We start from the raw sequence: 17,114 nt of genomic DNA, 5'->3' as shown, positions 1-17,114 counted from the left end.
CTCCATCCGGACCTTAATCCTCAGCTTCACGGAGCTAGGGGCATGGTGGTTAGCTCACAGAGTTGTTATCCAAAGTGGCTCCATATGTGTGCCAGAGGCTCTTTACTAGTAATCTAAAGTGATGCCACCTGTTTGCCAGAGGGGAGCACAAGGTGGAGGGCCAAAGATGGAGTCAGTGTTGTCAGCACTCCTACAATAGGGGTACACTTACTATATAAAGCAAGTGGATCTTGGTAGTTTGAGCATGATCAGTAGTAGTTGATATGTTTCACCTACAAGATGCCTCTGAGATGAATTAGGCACTAATTCTCCCCACTACTAGGAGTGCTGGCTGGTGACCAATCACAGCTGAACATTCTCTTTAGCCAAGGGAGTTGACTCACCAAGTTACAGCCCTCTTTAGGGGAAGCTTGTATGTCCCAGCTGGTCCATGCAGGCCTCAGAGGCCTGTTTCAATCTGGGAGCTCTAAAAGCTCTTCCAGCTCCAAAGCTTCCTGAGTGTTTGGTGAAAGTACCTGTCCTTAGCTGTGTCATAGTTCAGATGCTCCCACAGCCTAATCCTGCCTTTGTCTTTCATCACAGATGTTGTTCCAGGCACAGTAAATTTTTCAGGGTCTGTTTCTTGGGGAGCCCAACCTAAAACAGAAGATGGAACAACTGGAAAGACAGTCCATGCTGTTGGGTGAAAAGATTGAACACCATTAATATGTCAATTGTAGTTAATTTTTAAGTTTATTGCCGGCCCAATAAAAATTTGGACAGTTTTTTTTTTTTTAATTTTGGCAAGGATTTTCAAAAGTTCATATAGAAAAAGAAACAAGCAAACACTATCTATGATAATACAAAGAGAAAGTTAATTGGTCCAGATCATTCCATATGTCAGAAGATCTACTTCTTTAATACTGCTGAAGAAACAATCATTTGTAGAAAAGTAATTTTGTCTTTAGAGTTTGTTTTAAAATCATGTCTGTTCCATATTGGAACAAAATAGCAAGATATAGCCAAGTAAGATTCTAATGAGTGGGTTTTTTTTTTTTTTTTAACAATGTAGTGAAATTCTGAAAGAATTTATCTGTCACCATAGTGTTTTGTATCCAACTTGGACCCTTCCTACCACCTAGTTCAATCTGGCCCAGTTTATATCTTATATTTTTACAGCATAAGCAAAAGCTTACTCATAGCTGAACATTGTTCTATTAGTACATTTTTTTGCTTCTAATAATAAGTTTTATAATGCTAAAGCAGTTGTATTAAATAAGCCTAATGGGATATCCATCATTAACTTTTAGGAAAACATCAAGATGGTAAACATCACTGGGAGAAAGGGGTTATATAGCTCAACTACATAGAAATTAATTATTTTTTGGCTTGTTTTTTCCTATTTTATAATGGCAGTAAAAGTCATAAGTACTGACCTCTAAGAAGTCAGTAACTGGCTGAAAATATCTGAACTGTAAACTCAGCTGAGAATGTGTAGATGCTAATCTAATGTTGCTGTCTGATTAAATCAGTAGTTATTTTCTGATTTTCTTCACAGTGAGAATAAATACCTGTGATATGACAAACTGTGCCCACAAGCTGTGAGATGTTTTTAGACTGTGGGTATGAGGGCAAGAGAAACTTGGTTCATCTCTAAAATAATACTAGGGGTAAAAATAAATAAAATAAAATAAATAAAATAAAATAAAATAAAATAAAATAAAATAATAAAATATAAAAAAATAAAACTAGGGGTAAGATAATTTGTATTTGTAATTGTTGTACCAGTTCTTTATGCTCTCTTTTTATGCAAAGTCGATGTGGCTACTTAAAAAAGATGAGCTGTTAATATGGCGTGAGATAAAAATTATTTCTTTTTATAAGGAATCCAGCTCTCTCACTACTTCTAAAAAGCTGAGGCATCTTTATCTTTGCCTCTTGGCTTCACATCCACTATTGGGAAATTGTGGAAAAACAGATTGGGGTGTACTTGCAAATTAATTGCTACCCCAACTAGAAAATAGGCATCTGTATAGCTATTTTTATAGGTAAAACCTTATTCAAGAATAAATCTTTTTTCTGGGATGTGTACTCTACCACCACTGGGTTGTGTTTCCCATTCAAGGGGCTATTATGCTTTGTGTCAATCCAGGACTTTGCTAGTTACATGTAACTTTCTGATTCCATTTGTCATCATCAGTTCTTAACCCTGACTCTGCTACAGCCAAGCTGATCAATAGGCTGTTGCTGTTGCCCCACACTTTGTGTTATCCTGTCTCTGTGGCCTCTTGACCACCCCTTCTTTGGTCTGCATTCATCACTCCTTTCAAGAACCAGCCCCAAATTCTCTCCTTCCTAGAACAAGGCTTGCTTTTACAGTACCTTTTTGAGTCCCACACATTTAGGTTTTTCTTTTCTTCTTGTTTCTATTTATTCTCCAGAACTTGAGGCTTCACATTTTAATCTCTCCCAATTAAACTCAAGGAGCATTGTATTGTTTCCTCGTATCTACCTGAAGAACTCATTTATTCACATTGTAGTTATTTAATACATACTGTTTACTATAAATAACTGTATAGAGGTGATTTTTGTCTCTTCAGTATTTTTTTTCTTTTACCTCGAGCTGTGACGAGGTAAAGGCAAAATAAAATAATTGCAAATTTCAACTTCTTGGATAGTCATTACCTAAGGTGGCCATAAATGAAGCATGATTATTCCCACTACCCTGACTCTACTTTCTCGTCTATAGTTATGGTTCCCCAGATTCTTACATTCCCAGCATCGATGTCAGACTTGTGTCAGTGCACAAGATTCAAATGTTTTTATCAAAATAACAAGTCACCAAGGAGTGCAGTTGGATTTGCAGATAGTTTTGCTACGCTGTTTCTTTAAATTGAAATAGTTGTTGAATTTAGGGCAGAAGATGAGCCAAATAGAAAATGAAAACCCGTATGTTAGCAGGAGTCGTGTGGAGGGAGGAGGTGCAAATCAAACAAATCACCTGATGCTCAGTCTCTTAGGGAAATGGAGACAGTGATCTGGTGAGTGTGGTGTTCATCATGGCTATCATTATGTGAAGAATGCAGTTCTGGAACTTTAAAGGCACGTTCGTGGAACCTAAGATATGCTCAAGTACGTTTATGGAATAAACAATTGAATGAAAGAGAATGAATAAATGGTATTTGTAGGGTTTTGTTTCTCAGTCAGTCAGTTATGTCAGAGATAACAGGGGCAAAATCTTTGTAAAAAGGCAAGCCTAATGCCTACAACCACCACTCATAACACTGTCAGGGGCACAACTGTTAGAAACTAGCCTAGGAAGCTCAAAGCACAGTGAATAAAATGAAAAAGAAGTGTGTGAAATAAATGTGCAAATAGGATTTTTTTCTGTCTGTAAATCTACATGCAATATACACATATGACCATCTTCCTCTCCTTTGAAGGAAAAACTATTTACCAGTAATTTTCTAGCATGGGATTCAGTTTTGTTCTCCTGCCCTTTTCTGCCATCTTCTCTTCCACATTCCAGAAGCTTCACATGAAAGATTATTGATATCCTGATGACAGGCTTTAAATCAAAGCACACAGCTAAGTGGGTCTTTATTTGAAAGCTTTCTTTAGCATAAAGCTAAACAATGATTTGTTCTGCATCAAGCTATATAGAAGTGGAAACAAGTGTTTGAGGTCACGAAATGAAACATGGTTTGCCAACTTATAACTAACGTTTCCAGACATTACATATTTCTTGAGCACTTAGGAGTAAAGTTCTGTCAGATGCTATGGATTAATTTGAAAAAGTATATGTTTAAGCATGTGTCCTCAAAGAAAACACAACCTAAATTGGGCAAGACAACACTTACACATGAGAAAGACAAAACATGTATATGTGATCAAAATTATAATAAAGTCCAGTAAATTCCACGGAAGTGATGCAAATAATAGAAAAGCTAGTCGCAGCTAGTTGTGAGAGGATGACATGTTGTAGGTACCTCAGAGAAGGCTTATGCCTTTCACAGTAAAAATATATCCCTGAAAACAAGAACTGTAAGTCAGCCTCCTTTAAACACCATTTTGGCATGTGAATGATAACAGTGTCAGCTGCAATTTCTCTGAATAAGAAGAGAGGTTATATATGAGGCATATAGGGGCAATAATATGATGACAAAAATAATCATTCCACTGGCAAGTCATGGAGTTCATTCCCGGCCAGAAGCACACACGTCAAGGTAGCTCCTGTGTTGAACAAGCAAAACTCAGGGGAAGTAATCGTAAAACAACTTTGTATTAATTTCCTCTCTCCATTTAAATTCATCTCAGGGGCTTCTTCTTTCTCTGTTCCTGGCAGGCCTCATAACATTTCTCCTTACTCTTAAATAATAAAACGTCTTATAGTCAAGTTAAATTACAAAACACAGGCTCAGTTCAGTAATAAGCTTGATTAATACCATCAAAAACAGGTAATATTCAGAGCCCAAACTTTTTTTTAAATTCCAGACTCCTCTCCTCCCCTGTAGCACGTGGGAAGTCTACTGTCGGGTAAGGGAGTTGGTGTTTTCTCTCTTCCCCCATTGGAGGCTTGTATGCTCTTTCCACCAGCTTGCAGGACAAAGTACTTTCCGACCACTTGGGGTTGGTGCCTGGGAAGAGAGGAAACAGAAGGTGTCAGGAAATAGCCTGCTACACTGATGTTGATTCCTGAACTTGCAGGGATCTGATGCTAGCAGCCTACTTCCATCTCTGTCTCTCTCTTGAGCATTTCTTGGCTTCTTTGGAAAATTCCCCTATTTCTGAGGATTTTTCCCTAGGTTCCTCCTGAAAGCTCAAATACATCTCTATTCTGGCTTGTTAGCTGACTCCTTCCTCTGCTCTTAGGAATCCAGGCATAACTTTGGCCTCCCTAGTTTCCCTCCCCAGGTAGTCTTGCATAGGCCTTAAGAAGAACCATGTGGGTCCTCCCCTATAGGCCTTATGTGGTCCAAGGAGAATCATTCACATACCTACATATGAAGGGTTGTTAAGAACTAGATGTTGAACACCTCCTATAAAAAGTTTTCATTTGATCTAATCCTTTTTGGAGGATTGTCTTTGGGCCACAGCTGAAATGTAACATCTTAACATCTCTTAGTATGAGTACAGTACATGGGTAAAGAAAATAAGCTGTATAACTTTGATAAAGTTAGTCAACTCAAGCTCTAGTGTTCTAGTCTTTTTTTTTTTTTGATAATTAAGTGATAATATTTATATATAACACTTAGCACATGGCCTGTCACATAATAAGTGACCGATATATGGGAGCTTTTGTTTATTTGTAGAATCATTGTGCTTGAGAACAAAAATAAATGCATATTTATGTATACTCCCTAAAGATGTGTCAAACTTGTAAGTATTGCCATACTTTGAGATTTCAAAATGATAAATATGTCCAGTGACTTGAGTATTTGCTGAAATGTTTATTCTCTCCTGTACAAGGTTTGGATGCCTTCAATATTTTATTCACTCTCATAGTTATGCGTTTTTCCTCTTTCCTTTCTAACTGCTCACTTTACTTGAAGGGGAAAATGAAGGGGGGCTGTTATTAACATGCTCTGATGTGTATGTCCTTTCCTAACATTGCTTTTTACAGGAAAAATGTCTTTTGGTGATAGAAACAGAGTGGTGTGACTAGGGCAATAGTAAATCTGTCCTAAAGCCACTTTCCAACTGTAAATCATCATTATGGAGGATTGGCTTTCTGCTCATGGTGACACTTTACCCAGTGAAGTGACCGGAAGGATTGGAAGTGATTTCTACAGTATCAGCCTCTTTGGCATGATTCATTTCTGCCCTCCTCTCTGCCTGAGCAAGTGGAAGCTTCGTTTCTGGTACAGAGGATCAAAAGATGGCAGCCCTACCACAATGAAATCTTCAGACGTTGCTGTACCTCCTATATTATCAGCTTCCAGTAGATAAAAATCTCTTGAAGCTGTTACGTAGTTTCGTCAGTGCTCTTCTAAATCGAATTTGTTCCTAGCTTGGTGGTATGATAGCCATAAAATCATAAAGTAGTAGACTAATTGTTTAAATGACTAAGAATTCACAAAAACATCTTAAGTAATTGTATACTTCATACAATTTTATTTTTTATAGCAAGGTGAATTATTTTAAAGTTGTTAGAAAATATTGATTAAATAGTAATCTATTTTTATTTTAATTTAAATTTTTATTATAAAATAAAAGATCCAGAAAGCCACACCAAACAAATGTGTAGCTTAATGAGTGATTTTAAATAAAAGCCTTTTAACTACCACCCAGGTCAAAAACTAGAATTTTTTCAGCCACCTTCGCTGTATATGCCTTATTTTAATATTTTTTTTAAGATTTTATTTATTTATTCATGAAAGAGAGAGAGGCAGAGACACAGGCAGAGGAGCCCGATGTGGGACTTGATCCCAGGTGTTCAGGATCACGCCCTGGGCCGAAGGCAGGCGCTAAACCCACTGAGCCACCCAGGGATCCCCTTATGTTAATCTTTACTTCCTTTTTCTCCCTGAAGTAATCACTCTTCTGATTTTTATAGCAGTAACTTCCTTGAATTTCTTCTAGTTTTATACCCTAAGTGTGTGTGTCCCTAAAAGCTATAGTCTTATTCAGTTTTTTATTTGATAATTCAAAGAATTTCTGTTAATCTACAACTTCCCCTTCTATACGTTTCTTTTCTTTATCATGTACTTGCTGAAGAGCATAAGTCTCTGCCATGCAGAGCTGGAAAGCCTGGATATTGCTCATTATGTACTGTTAGGGCAGTTCCACAAGGTCCTGTATTTTCTGGATTTCCTAAGATTGAGCAGCTAGGTACATATAGAGGATTTATCAGAATCAGGTACCTTCCCTTTGGCCAGATTTTAGTTGGTGTCTTTAAGCGGACAGAGTGTCCAGATGTTTCTCTTTCTGTGATTTGAATAGCTGTTCATGTTCAATGCCTAAGTTTATATATTAACTTAGGTAGTTGGGAAATGTGGGATTCTTTTATTTTTATTTTTTATTTTTTTATTGAAGTTCAATTTGCCAACATATAGTATAACACTCCGTATGCAATAGAATATTACTCAGCCATTAGAAAGGACAAATACCCACCATGTAGTGGGATTCTAATCCCATAATTTTTTTTCATTATTAGACAGAATACTTTTATTTTTTAAAGATTTTATTTATTTTTGTTTTTTTGTGGGGTAGGCGAGGGGAGCAGAGGAAGAGAGAGACAAGCAGACTCCCTGAGCATGGTGTATGACTCAGGGCTTGATCCCATGACCCTGAGGTCACGAAGTCAATAGTGGGGCGTTCTTGAGGGTGACTCAAGCCACCCAGGCACCCACAGAATATTTTTAAAAATGGATACTTTCAGATACTATTTGGCAACCAAATGCTTCCATTTCTATAGGAAAAGCAGCATCATTGCTTGATTTTTTAAATCAGTTTTTAAGAAGAGGCAATAGATTCTCATTTTCCATGTGTAACATGTAATCTTATTTTTTTTCTTTTAAAAATACTTATTCTGTAGCAACTTGTGATTTAACATATTGTGTGGATTTCATCCAGTTGTTATTATTGACATGACTGAGCTCAAATTGTCCCCACTTTGGGCTTTGGGAGCCTTTTCAAGTTGACTCCAGAGTTCTTTTGACAAAACTTTAATAGATTTCAGTAGCCCCCTTGCTGACTAGAATGGCACATGCTCCAGTTTTATCTCATTTGTTTTCTGCCATAGACTGGGAACTGCCATTCTTTCAAGAAGCTCTAGGTACCTTTAGTGGAAAACGGTATTTCAAGACCACCATGTGCATCCACTAGAGAATATTACTGGTCTCAGTTGTTTGGTCATTATTGCTAAGCCTTTCGGGTGGGCAGAGCTAGAATATGTGTGCGTGGGTACATGCATGTGTGTCAGTGACTCATGGTTCCATACAAATACTTCTGCTTCAAATACAGTCCTGTAGTTTTTTTACTTAACCTCTTCTATAATATATATGTATTCCCTTTCTACAACACTCAAAAGCCTGATTCTCAAGGACATAAGGAATGATAGAATTAGTATATACCGTACTATGCCTGCAATAGTATAAAAAAAAACCCACAAAAAAACAGTAACTTTACTACCATCAGTAATACATACGGGGAATTATTTTTAAAAAATTCCTTGCACATGTTCTTGCCATAAGCCATCTTATATAGTTACACTATTTTTAAAATTTCAGAGCATAAGGCTATTACAGATCATCTTCTCCCTTTAACCTTCACTTAGAACGCCATGCATAATGCTTACCACCAGTCCTGCCAGAGTTTCTCTGGTTATTTTCATGTCTGAAGATTGCTCTTTATTTTTTAGAAGGAACTCATGGAAATAGTATTTTCTGCCTTTCTGCACCTTTGTCTTTGTTCTTTATGTTTGAAAGTCTTTTGCTGGGTAAAAAATACTTGGCTCAAGTTTTTGTTTTTCCTTGAAAATCATGTTCCTGTCAATAAATCTAATAATTTAATTTTAATCCATTTATTTATTTATTTAGATTTTATTTATTTATTCATGAGAATACACAGAGAGGAGAGAGAGAAAGGCAGAGACACAGGCAGAGGTAGAAGCAGGCTCCATGTAGAGAGCCTGACGTGGAACTCAATCCCGGGTCTCCAGGATCACGCCCTAGGCTGAAGGTGGTGCTAAACTGTTGAGCCACCTGGGCTGCCTTAATTTTACTCTATTTAAAAGACATTTGCTCTTTTTGCCTATATGCACACAATATGATCTTTTTTTAATTGATAGTCCAATAATTTTCCTAAAAGCTATACTAATATTGCTTATTCTGAGTTTATAATCTCAGATATTAGCTCTTTCAATATCTAGTTTTGAGTGGAGTTTTAAAATTCTATATTTCAAGAATGTTTTCTGGAAATACAGCTGTGTTTTTTTTCTTCAGGAATTCATTTTACCATATGGTCTCTCTTCTTTGCCTGTCCTAAGTTTTTGTTGCTTTCTCTTTTTCTCCTTTTTTTTCTTTTTAAATTTTAATTTTAAAAAGTTCTTCCTTTTATCTTCCCTTGCTCTTACAGGATTAATCTCTGTGCTTCTTTATTCATGTATTGTTTTCCAGCCTTCATTTCTGGTTATTTTCTTGTATTTCTAATTATTTCCTGAGTTCTGTTTCCTAAATCCTGAGTCTTTCTAGTTATGATTTATGTTATTCTTTGATATCTTTGATCATTTAAAAATGCCTTTTAGCTCGTTTTGAAATAGTAGGGTGCAGTTTGATCTATTCTGTAGGCATGTCTTTCTGGAATGCTAGCAATGTTCGTAGGAATGTTATTTTGATCCTTTTTTTCTTTCATCTTATAATAACTTTGGATAGAATTTGACCTTTTCCTGTTGCTCAGTTTTTTTGTGTGTGAGATTAATTTTACTGGACTTTAGAAGAAGGTGTGGTTCAAGATGGCTTTGAAATATGCATTTCCTCTTTTGTTGTTTCAATTTAGGATTCACCAATATGTCTCCTCATTCACTCAGATTTTTTGGCTCTATTCTGCCGCCAACCCTCACTCTTGTATCTGAGATTGTTATTTCTTTTGTTCATAGTGCCTACGTATTGCTCAGCAGATTCTCCTCACAGTGGGTCCCCGTTCATAGGAGTTAGCCTGTTCTGTTCTCACCTTAATGGCAGGCCCTGGCCCCACCTGTTATTGGATTGGGTAAACTCCTCCCACTTGAGCTGCTGTTCTCGAGTTGGAACACCAAACATCCAGTGAAGACCTGGTGGCTCCTTTGGGATTCTCTTGTTTCATGGTTCACTAAATAAATATCTGTTGCTTCTTTCTGCTTTCTTCTTTGCTAGTAATGACCCAGGAGCCCTTTGTGCTGTGGTAGTGTGTCCCTACCTGCTTCATTTTATGAACAACTTTTCACCTAGTTTTGTTATGTATGTTGTCTGGGGATTTTTGATTTTACCATCTAGTTCCTCTACTCATTTTGATATGGGGATCTGAAGAAATTAAAAGACCATGCCACTGCTTCTACCTTTGTTGTTCTCTGTTTTTTTTTTAATTGTATCAATTCTATTTAGTTAACATATAATGTATTACTAGTTTCAGAGGTAGAACTTAGTGATTTATCAGTTGCATATTGATATTTTTATTTTAAACAAAAAATTACTAAATTGTTTTCTAATAGACTGATATCAAACACATACACACACATACATACACAGTGTATCACATTCTTTAAATTCCAGTTGTTATTTTTAAAATAATATAATGTAATACAAAATCTAGAGCATGGAGTATGTTTTACTTTTAATCTCAATAAAAGTAATCTCAATAAAATCTCAATAAAATCTCAAAATTTGACCAGGTACTATTCTTTTCCAAAAGCTCCCACAATAAATTCAAAGTTGGAGAAGTGGTTTAGTTCATTTTGAAAGCCCAAACAAAAAAGTACCATATGGGCATTTAATTGACTTTTCCACTTTTACATTCTAGATACACAGGCAGCATGTCTTTGGTGTCACTTTTTGAATAACACCGTATATTTATAAAAATAGATAAACAGTAGGTTTCATGAATACCTTAAACATTTGTAACTGAGTGGATAGATAATAAGCATTGCTTTATGCATCTTTTCCTTCAAATTTTGAGCCTAATATATTCATAAAGTAGAAGCAACTCCCGTTTGACATTCTATAGTTTTTCAGAAAAGCCATCATCAGCTCCTATTAGTTACAGTAGGCCTGTAATGAATGCATGCATACCTGAGACAATTGCCTTATTTTCAAAAAGTATAGCAGTTGTAAATGGGTTCTGATGATCCCATCTGGTGATATTGTCTTGTAGTTGTACCTGTAATAAAGAAAAAGAAATTCGATTTTTGATATCCCCTTTTATCCTAATGTATCCCCAAGTGTGTGACATACTATCATAAATCAAAAAGTTTCCTTTGCAATGCACACATAATGTTACCTAGTTTTATGTGCTTTTCTTCCATCTACATAAGAGACCTCTTTTTTAAAGAAGTGTTGTCTGTTACCTATAATGTGTTGTCATGTTTACAGATTACAGCCAACATAGACACATATTAACATACGTAGGGTGAATCTTTCTTCCTTGATAACAACAGTTGATAATTGGAATCGCCTCTGCTGCATCCAAGAAAAAGAGAGATCTCTATCTGGAGAGGTTTGAATCACTAGCAAGATAAGAATAACCATATTTTTATTCAATATTTTACTTAAGTTGAAATGAGCAAAAAGTGAGGAACCAAACAGTAAAATGAGCTATTTATATGTGTTGCCACTGCTTGAAGAGTCCCACCATCTCATCAATAAGATTATCTTTCCCTATATCCTTTTTCAACAAAGTAATTTTGATACCTGGCCAATTTTGGAGAGTAATTTGAAGGTCGACTTTTTCCCTTCTCTCAAGTCCTGATTTCTAAGGTCCAGATGTGTTTTATTTTATTTTTTAAGATTTATTTATTTATTTATTCACAGAGAGAGAGAGAGAGAGAGAGAGAGAGAGAGAGAGGCAGAGACACAGGCAGAGGGAGAAGCAGGCACCATGCAGGGAGCCTGACGTGGGACTGGATCCAGGGTCTCCAGGATCACGCCCTAGGCTGCAGGTGGTGCTAAACCGCTATGCCACCGGGGCTGCCCTCCAGATGTGTTTTATTTTTTTAATTTTTTTCCAGATGTGTTTTAAAAGTTGGCTTATTGCAAATGGGACCATTCCCTCAGATGTGAGAACTGAACATTACAAAGGAAAACCAGTATGCTTTGGAGTCACGAGGTCCTGAGATCCTTACTGCCTCAAAGCCTCCCTCTGTGACTTGGGACAAGTTACTTTCCTTCCCAGTTACGTTTCTTTATGAATAAAATAGTTGTAAGAATTTCTTATTTAGGATGTGGTATCTAGATTTAGAGTTTGGTGTATTATATATTGAAGACATTAAAAAATAAACCTGTCCCCTGTCATATGGGAAAGAATATATCTTCCAAAGTAAATGAAGGAAATATATGTGATTTGAAAACCTCCCTAAATGACTTTGCATGCTTCTACTACTCCTTGAAGTCTCAATACCTTAAAGTTTTTAGCATTTTTATCAAGGAAAGCAAGGCTTCCAGGTACTTATGACCAAGCAACTAAACAAATCAATCTCTTGGATACCAGTCACCAAATAATTAATCTGAAATTAGTGCTAATTGATCATTGATCCCTTATTTGTTTAAATTAATTAAAAAGTTATTCACTACTTTATACCCATTATATTTGTAGAATATCTGACTATGAGTCATTTAAATGTCACCTACACTTAGAAAAGAAAGCTCCGTGAATCTTTTTCTTGGACTCATATTTAAAAGTAAAGTGCCCACTTCTTATGTAAAGAAATGATTTGTCGTTTTCACTTTAAGGAAACTCTTAGCATTGGCAAATGTAAACTTACAGAAAGAGGGATTTCTAAAAGCAAAGATGCACTGGATAGGACAGACGACACGTTGGCATTATGCTAATTAGAAACTTGAATCACTGACACCTGCATTGCTTAGTGGGACACAAAACAGCGTCAAGGTCTCTGTCCTTTTGTTGATTTAAAATGTTATCCTTGAAATATCAATGTTATAAATATTAATAAAAATACTAAGAGCTTGGCAAGTGGATTCCAGGAAGACTAATGACTTCCAGTTAAATATCATGTCATTATTCTAACGGACCTTTTACTAGGCAACAAAGATAGAACAACGCTATAGACCCTTCATAAAGGTCTTAACAACTATTCATTTGAGACAAGAATTCCATCAACTAGTTGTTTGACCTAAATAGACTGATTGTTTCTGGGTGAACTAATCAGCCTTTGGTTATCATCTCTCAATACCAAAAGCTGGTCTGGTTGAGTTTTTGACTCTAATTGGTTATCTTTCCAGTTGGGGCACATATTCACACACAAACACACACCTAAACCTACACAATTATTTGTGTGAGCCAATAACTCATGTTAGTTCACTCACAGGTCGTGTGATGTTTGCCAATACAGACACATCTCAAAAACATAGCATTAGGGCAGCCTGGGTGGCTCAGTGGTTTAGTGCCACCTTTGGCCCAGGGCATGATCGTGGAGACCTGGGATCGAGTCCCACGTCAGGCTCCCTGCATGGAGCCTGCTTCTCCCTCTGCCTGTGTCTCTGCCTCTCTCTTTCTCTCCCTTTCTCTGTTTCTCATGAATAAATAAATAAAATCTTTTAAAAACAAAGCAAAACATAGCATTAAACAATGAGAGTAAAGTGCATAAGGATATGTAAAGTACTATTTTACTTTCAATTTATCAAAGCTATATGATATGTTGTTTGTGGATGCAAATTTGTGTCAATAAAAGTATGGAAGGTGAATAGAAAGGATGTGCATTAAGTGTGTTAGAGTAGTGCATAAGAAATGGTTGGAAGAATGGAATGGGCAACAAGAGGGCAGAAAACGGGGGGCCATACGATGTCCAAAGACGATTGGTCACAATAGTGTGATTGATCATAGTAATCCTACATTAGAATACAAAATATAGAATGTTTATAATTTATCCTTGTTTTAGAATATGGGAATTTTTAAAAACTGACTTGAACCTATTTAGCATTATTTGAAATGACACAATCGTGTCATTTTGTTTCCTCTGTGCCAAGTTGAATGTGGAAATGCTAGGCCTCCAGAAGTATGCTTCACACTTCCAGTTGTTCCTCAAAAATCCTTTCCATGTGAACTAGCTGCCAGGCCAAATTACCCTACACACTTTTATGAACAATTCCATAGTTAGGACGTCATCAGCTTAGCTTCATTGTTAAAAGAATAGTTAATGGAACATGTTTTGCCTGACAAATACAAAATAACATAGAGAACATGGTGCCCCTAATGTTTTAGGAATATATCAGAGAATTAGACACAGATAGCACTTTCAGTGTGATAGATTGTAGGGAGTTACTGTTCTTAGAAGTTGCAAAGATGAATGCAAACCCATTTAAGGTTATTCATGTCCTAACTTGTTGCAAAGTTAGGAGAGCTTAACACTGCAACTTGATTGTCAATCTGACTTTGTCCTTGCTCAGTCTGAACCGTACACTCTGAACCATAGTGTGTTCCTATGCTTACATTAAACTCCTTTTGTGTATGATGTACATTTTACTTTGTAGCTGTTTGTATGACATAGTAAGTTTCAAGGGCCATTTTTTTTCCTTTTAAGCCTGGTGTTTTGAATACAGTACAAAAAGTATGGAATAAAATTGTAGCCTATTCATGCTGATACATTCATTTCACAGAGAGGTCTTCCTTTGAGATCAATCAAATCAAGAAAGAGAAAATTCTCTGTAGTCAACAAAAAATACAGCACATGTCTCTGTTTCCTGTCAAGTACCTCAGCTCTGCATCTGAGGATGGCCTAAAACCCCGTTAACAGACTTCAAGAAGGAAAAAACCAGCAGGAGTAAAAAAAATGTAAATAATTGCCCATTTCTATAGCAAAGTTCAAACTTCTCTCTTGAAATGGTGAACCAACTCAAATAACAACATTAGGAAATGTCCTTGTTTAGGGATAATTAATGGCCTTGTATTTTTCTCACTGTTTATTATGTTCAGTCAAATAGGAAAGGAAAATGTTAAAAGCTCAAAGGCTAAAGTTACAGTGAAATGTATACAGCAGATTTATATGTGTTCAGCTTTTTTTTTTTTTGAGAAGGCGCTCATTTTAATTTTACATGTTATTTCTATTATATAGAACAAAGAAAAATACATTTGTTACTCATGCAGGAGCTGCAGGCATTTTTAAAGGAAAAGCTTTAAGCCGTGTCAAATCTATTGAGGTATCTTCTACTTAATACTCTCAAATGACTGAGTTAGTTTTACATTTCAAACTTTAAGGGGGGTAGGTAATAAAAGAACGTTTATCACTAATGACCCAGCAACAACAACAGAACCCCACAATACATGGTTATGCTCAAATATTCTAAAATGTTTTAATATAAACAGAATGCTAGAATATATTGTATAAGATAGGGAAAAGATAAACATTATTGTAAAACCTCAAATGGTTGATAATAGCAATTGACTAGTGAAATGGTTTGCACAAAACTGTGCTTTTCTGAATGCAATTTCAGTAATACGGAATGATATATCCCAAGAAATATGGGAAAATGTAGGAAATTGTTGCATAAACTGCTTTGACTAAAGTAGACATTGTGATGAAGTATAATCTCCCCAAGTAAACAGTTATTATGTTAAGAATGGAGAAGCAATCACACAATTTAAGTATTTTGCCTTGGCAGCTCTACTTTTATTTCCCACCCCTGCCTTTCCCTGAGATGATGCATTGCTGCTAGTCCATGGCTTACAAAAATAGGCAAGGGGCAAATACATATAGGAATCAAAAGCTGTAGAGAAAGTACTCCTTTTTAGAGAGCTGCTATATTTGCTTAGACCTGATGTCTTTACCTTGATCGAAAAGACTATTAATGGACACTGCATCCAGATGAGATACCTCCGTTGACAGAAAATATTTCTGTGGCATAAATCACAGCGTGCAGCGATACCAGCCCAGGAATCACCTTTTGAAATAAACAAGGACAGAAAATGATCACCGGACCCACTTGTTAAATTCCTCGTGCAGTAGGCTGAACGTACTTCCCTCAACACCTGTCCTATGTTCCCTTCCTCACACTCTCACTTTCTCTTTCAGCTCCTCACTGATTGGATCTCAAAATTTCTTCACACTAAGGCTGTCAAGATTGGACTGGAAAAAAAAAAAAAAAGGTATTTATAATGTCATCAGGTATCCTATGCATCCCAAATAGTAGTTTTTATTTCACTTTAATAGTCACTGATTTTCCTGAGAAGATTGTGGAAATTCCATCCAGGACTTGGTATACATTCTTTCAATTATCTGTAGTGATGGTAAAAATTTGTTCTCAAGAGCAGAATTTAATTTGGAGTGAAGTCATATAGGTAACATGGATGCTGAATCCTTGTGACATTCTTCGGATTTAAGAGAGAGGGAAAAAAAAGAACAGTGATGATTTTATTTGCAACTTAGAAACTAGTCCTAAAGGCAGTTCCCAAAGAGGTTTCCAAAACATGTTGAGTAATAGTGTTTTGGAACAAATCTATGGTCTTCCATACTTTGAAAAACAAGATGGTGTGCCTGTCTAGAACTTCTGGGTGCTTTCAAGTCTCTCTAATAGAAAATTTCCTTTACTGAGGCGTTGAGTTTATCACCTGGAAGAAATGTGGATTCTCTACTTGTTAAACTGTCATTCACATGCACCAGATGATATCCCTAGCATTTGAGGAAACTATTAAAGCATGTTACGGTTGCTGCTACTTGGAAAGAAAAAATACACTCAGCAATACCGTATTTTTTAAATCTTACTCGTTTTTAGCATAAAGTCAGATATCTTGAGTTCAAATTTTAATTCTATCCTTTATTGCTTGGTCGGTTTTGGGCAATTTATTTAAATGTTTTGAGTCTTATTTTCTTCATCTATAAAATGAGGATAATTATAACTGCTTTGTAGGACTGTGGTGAGAAGCAAAGGAATTAATTCATATAATGTATTTAATTTTGGCACATAGAAAGCATTTGGTAATATTTGATAGAATTGTTGATTTTATGGTGATACTTAATAAATGTTATGACTCAAAGCATTATTCTTCCCACTTGATTTTTTTCATCTTAGTAGGATAAAAGTGGTTTTACCTAAAAATAAATATATTATTAAATGAAGTGCAGACTCAATAAAGACTTACTAAAGTGTTGAGAGGTATTTTGAGGCAAGATACCCATTTATACCAAGCTTCTTATTTTATATATTTAAGCCTGGCCTTTATTTAGTGAAACTATTTGTCATCATCCACGGCTTTGGTTTTTGCCCATCTAATAATCTCTCACACAACTGAGGATCATTCTTCCAAATCAATATAAAGGGGCACAGTTTTTAAAAGTATATTATTAAGCATTTTTTCATACCTTTTTGAGGCCTAGAAATAAATACTAATGTGTATGTACCTTTAAGAGGACTTTTAAAATGTATTGCTCTATAATGAATATTTTTATTATTTATATCTGATTTCAATTAGAAGAATTCAAAATATAACAA

General features: G+C 35.9%; 1 long non-coding RNA gene across 1 annotated transcript in view; it reads left to right on the top strand.

Annotated features, from left to right (window-relative positions):
• The window catches only part of LOC111097853, a 48,252-nt gene extending 32,482 nt beyond the window's left edge, over positions 1 to 15,770 (top strand). The window contains exon 2 of the long non-coding RNA XR_005366027.1: positions 15,698 to 15,770. This is a non-coding gene — a long non-coding RNA (uncharacterized LOC111097853). The remainder of the gene's footprint in view (positions 1 to 15,697) is intronic.
• The last annotated feature ends 1,344 nt before the right edge of the window (positions 15,771 to 17,114 follow it).

Source organism: Canis lupus, chromosome 10 (genome assembly GCF_011100685.1).
Source record: "Canis lupus familiaris isolate Mischka breed German Shepherd chromosome 10, alternate assembly UU_Cfam_GSD_1.0, whole genome shotgun sequence".
Taxonomy (NCBI): domain Eukaryota; kingdom Metazoa; phylum Chordata; class Mammalia; order Carnivora; family Canidae; genus Canis; species Canis lupus.
This window is presented reverse-complemented; position numbering and strand designations above follow the sequence as displayed.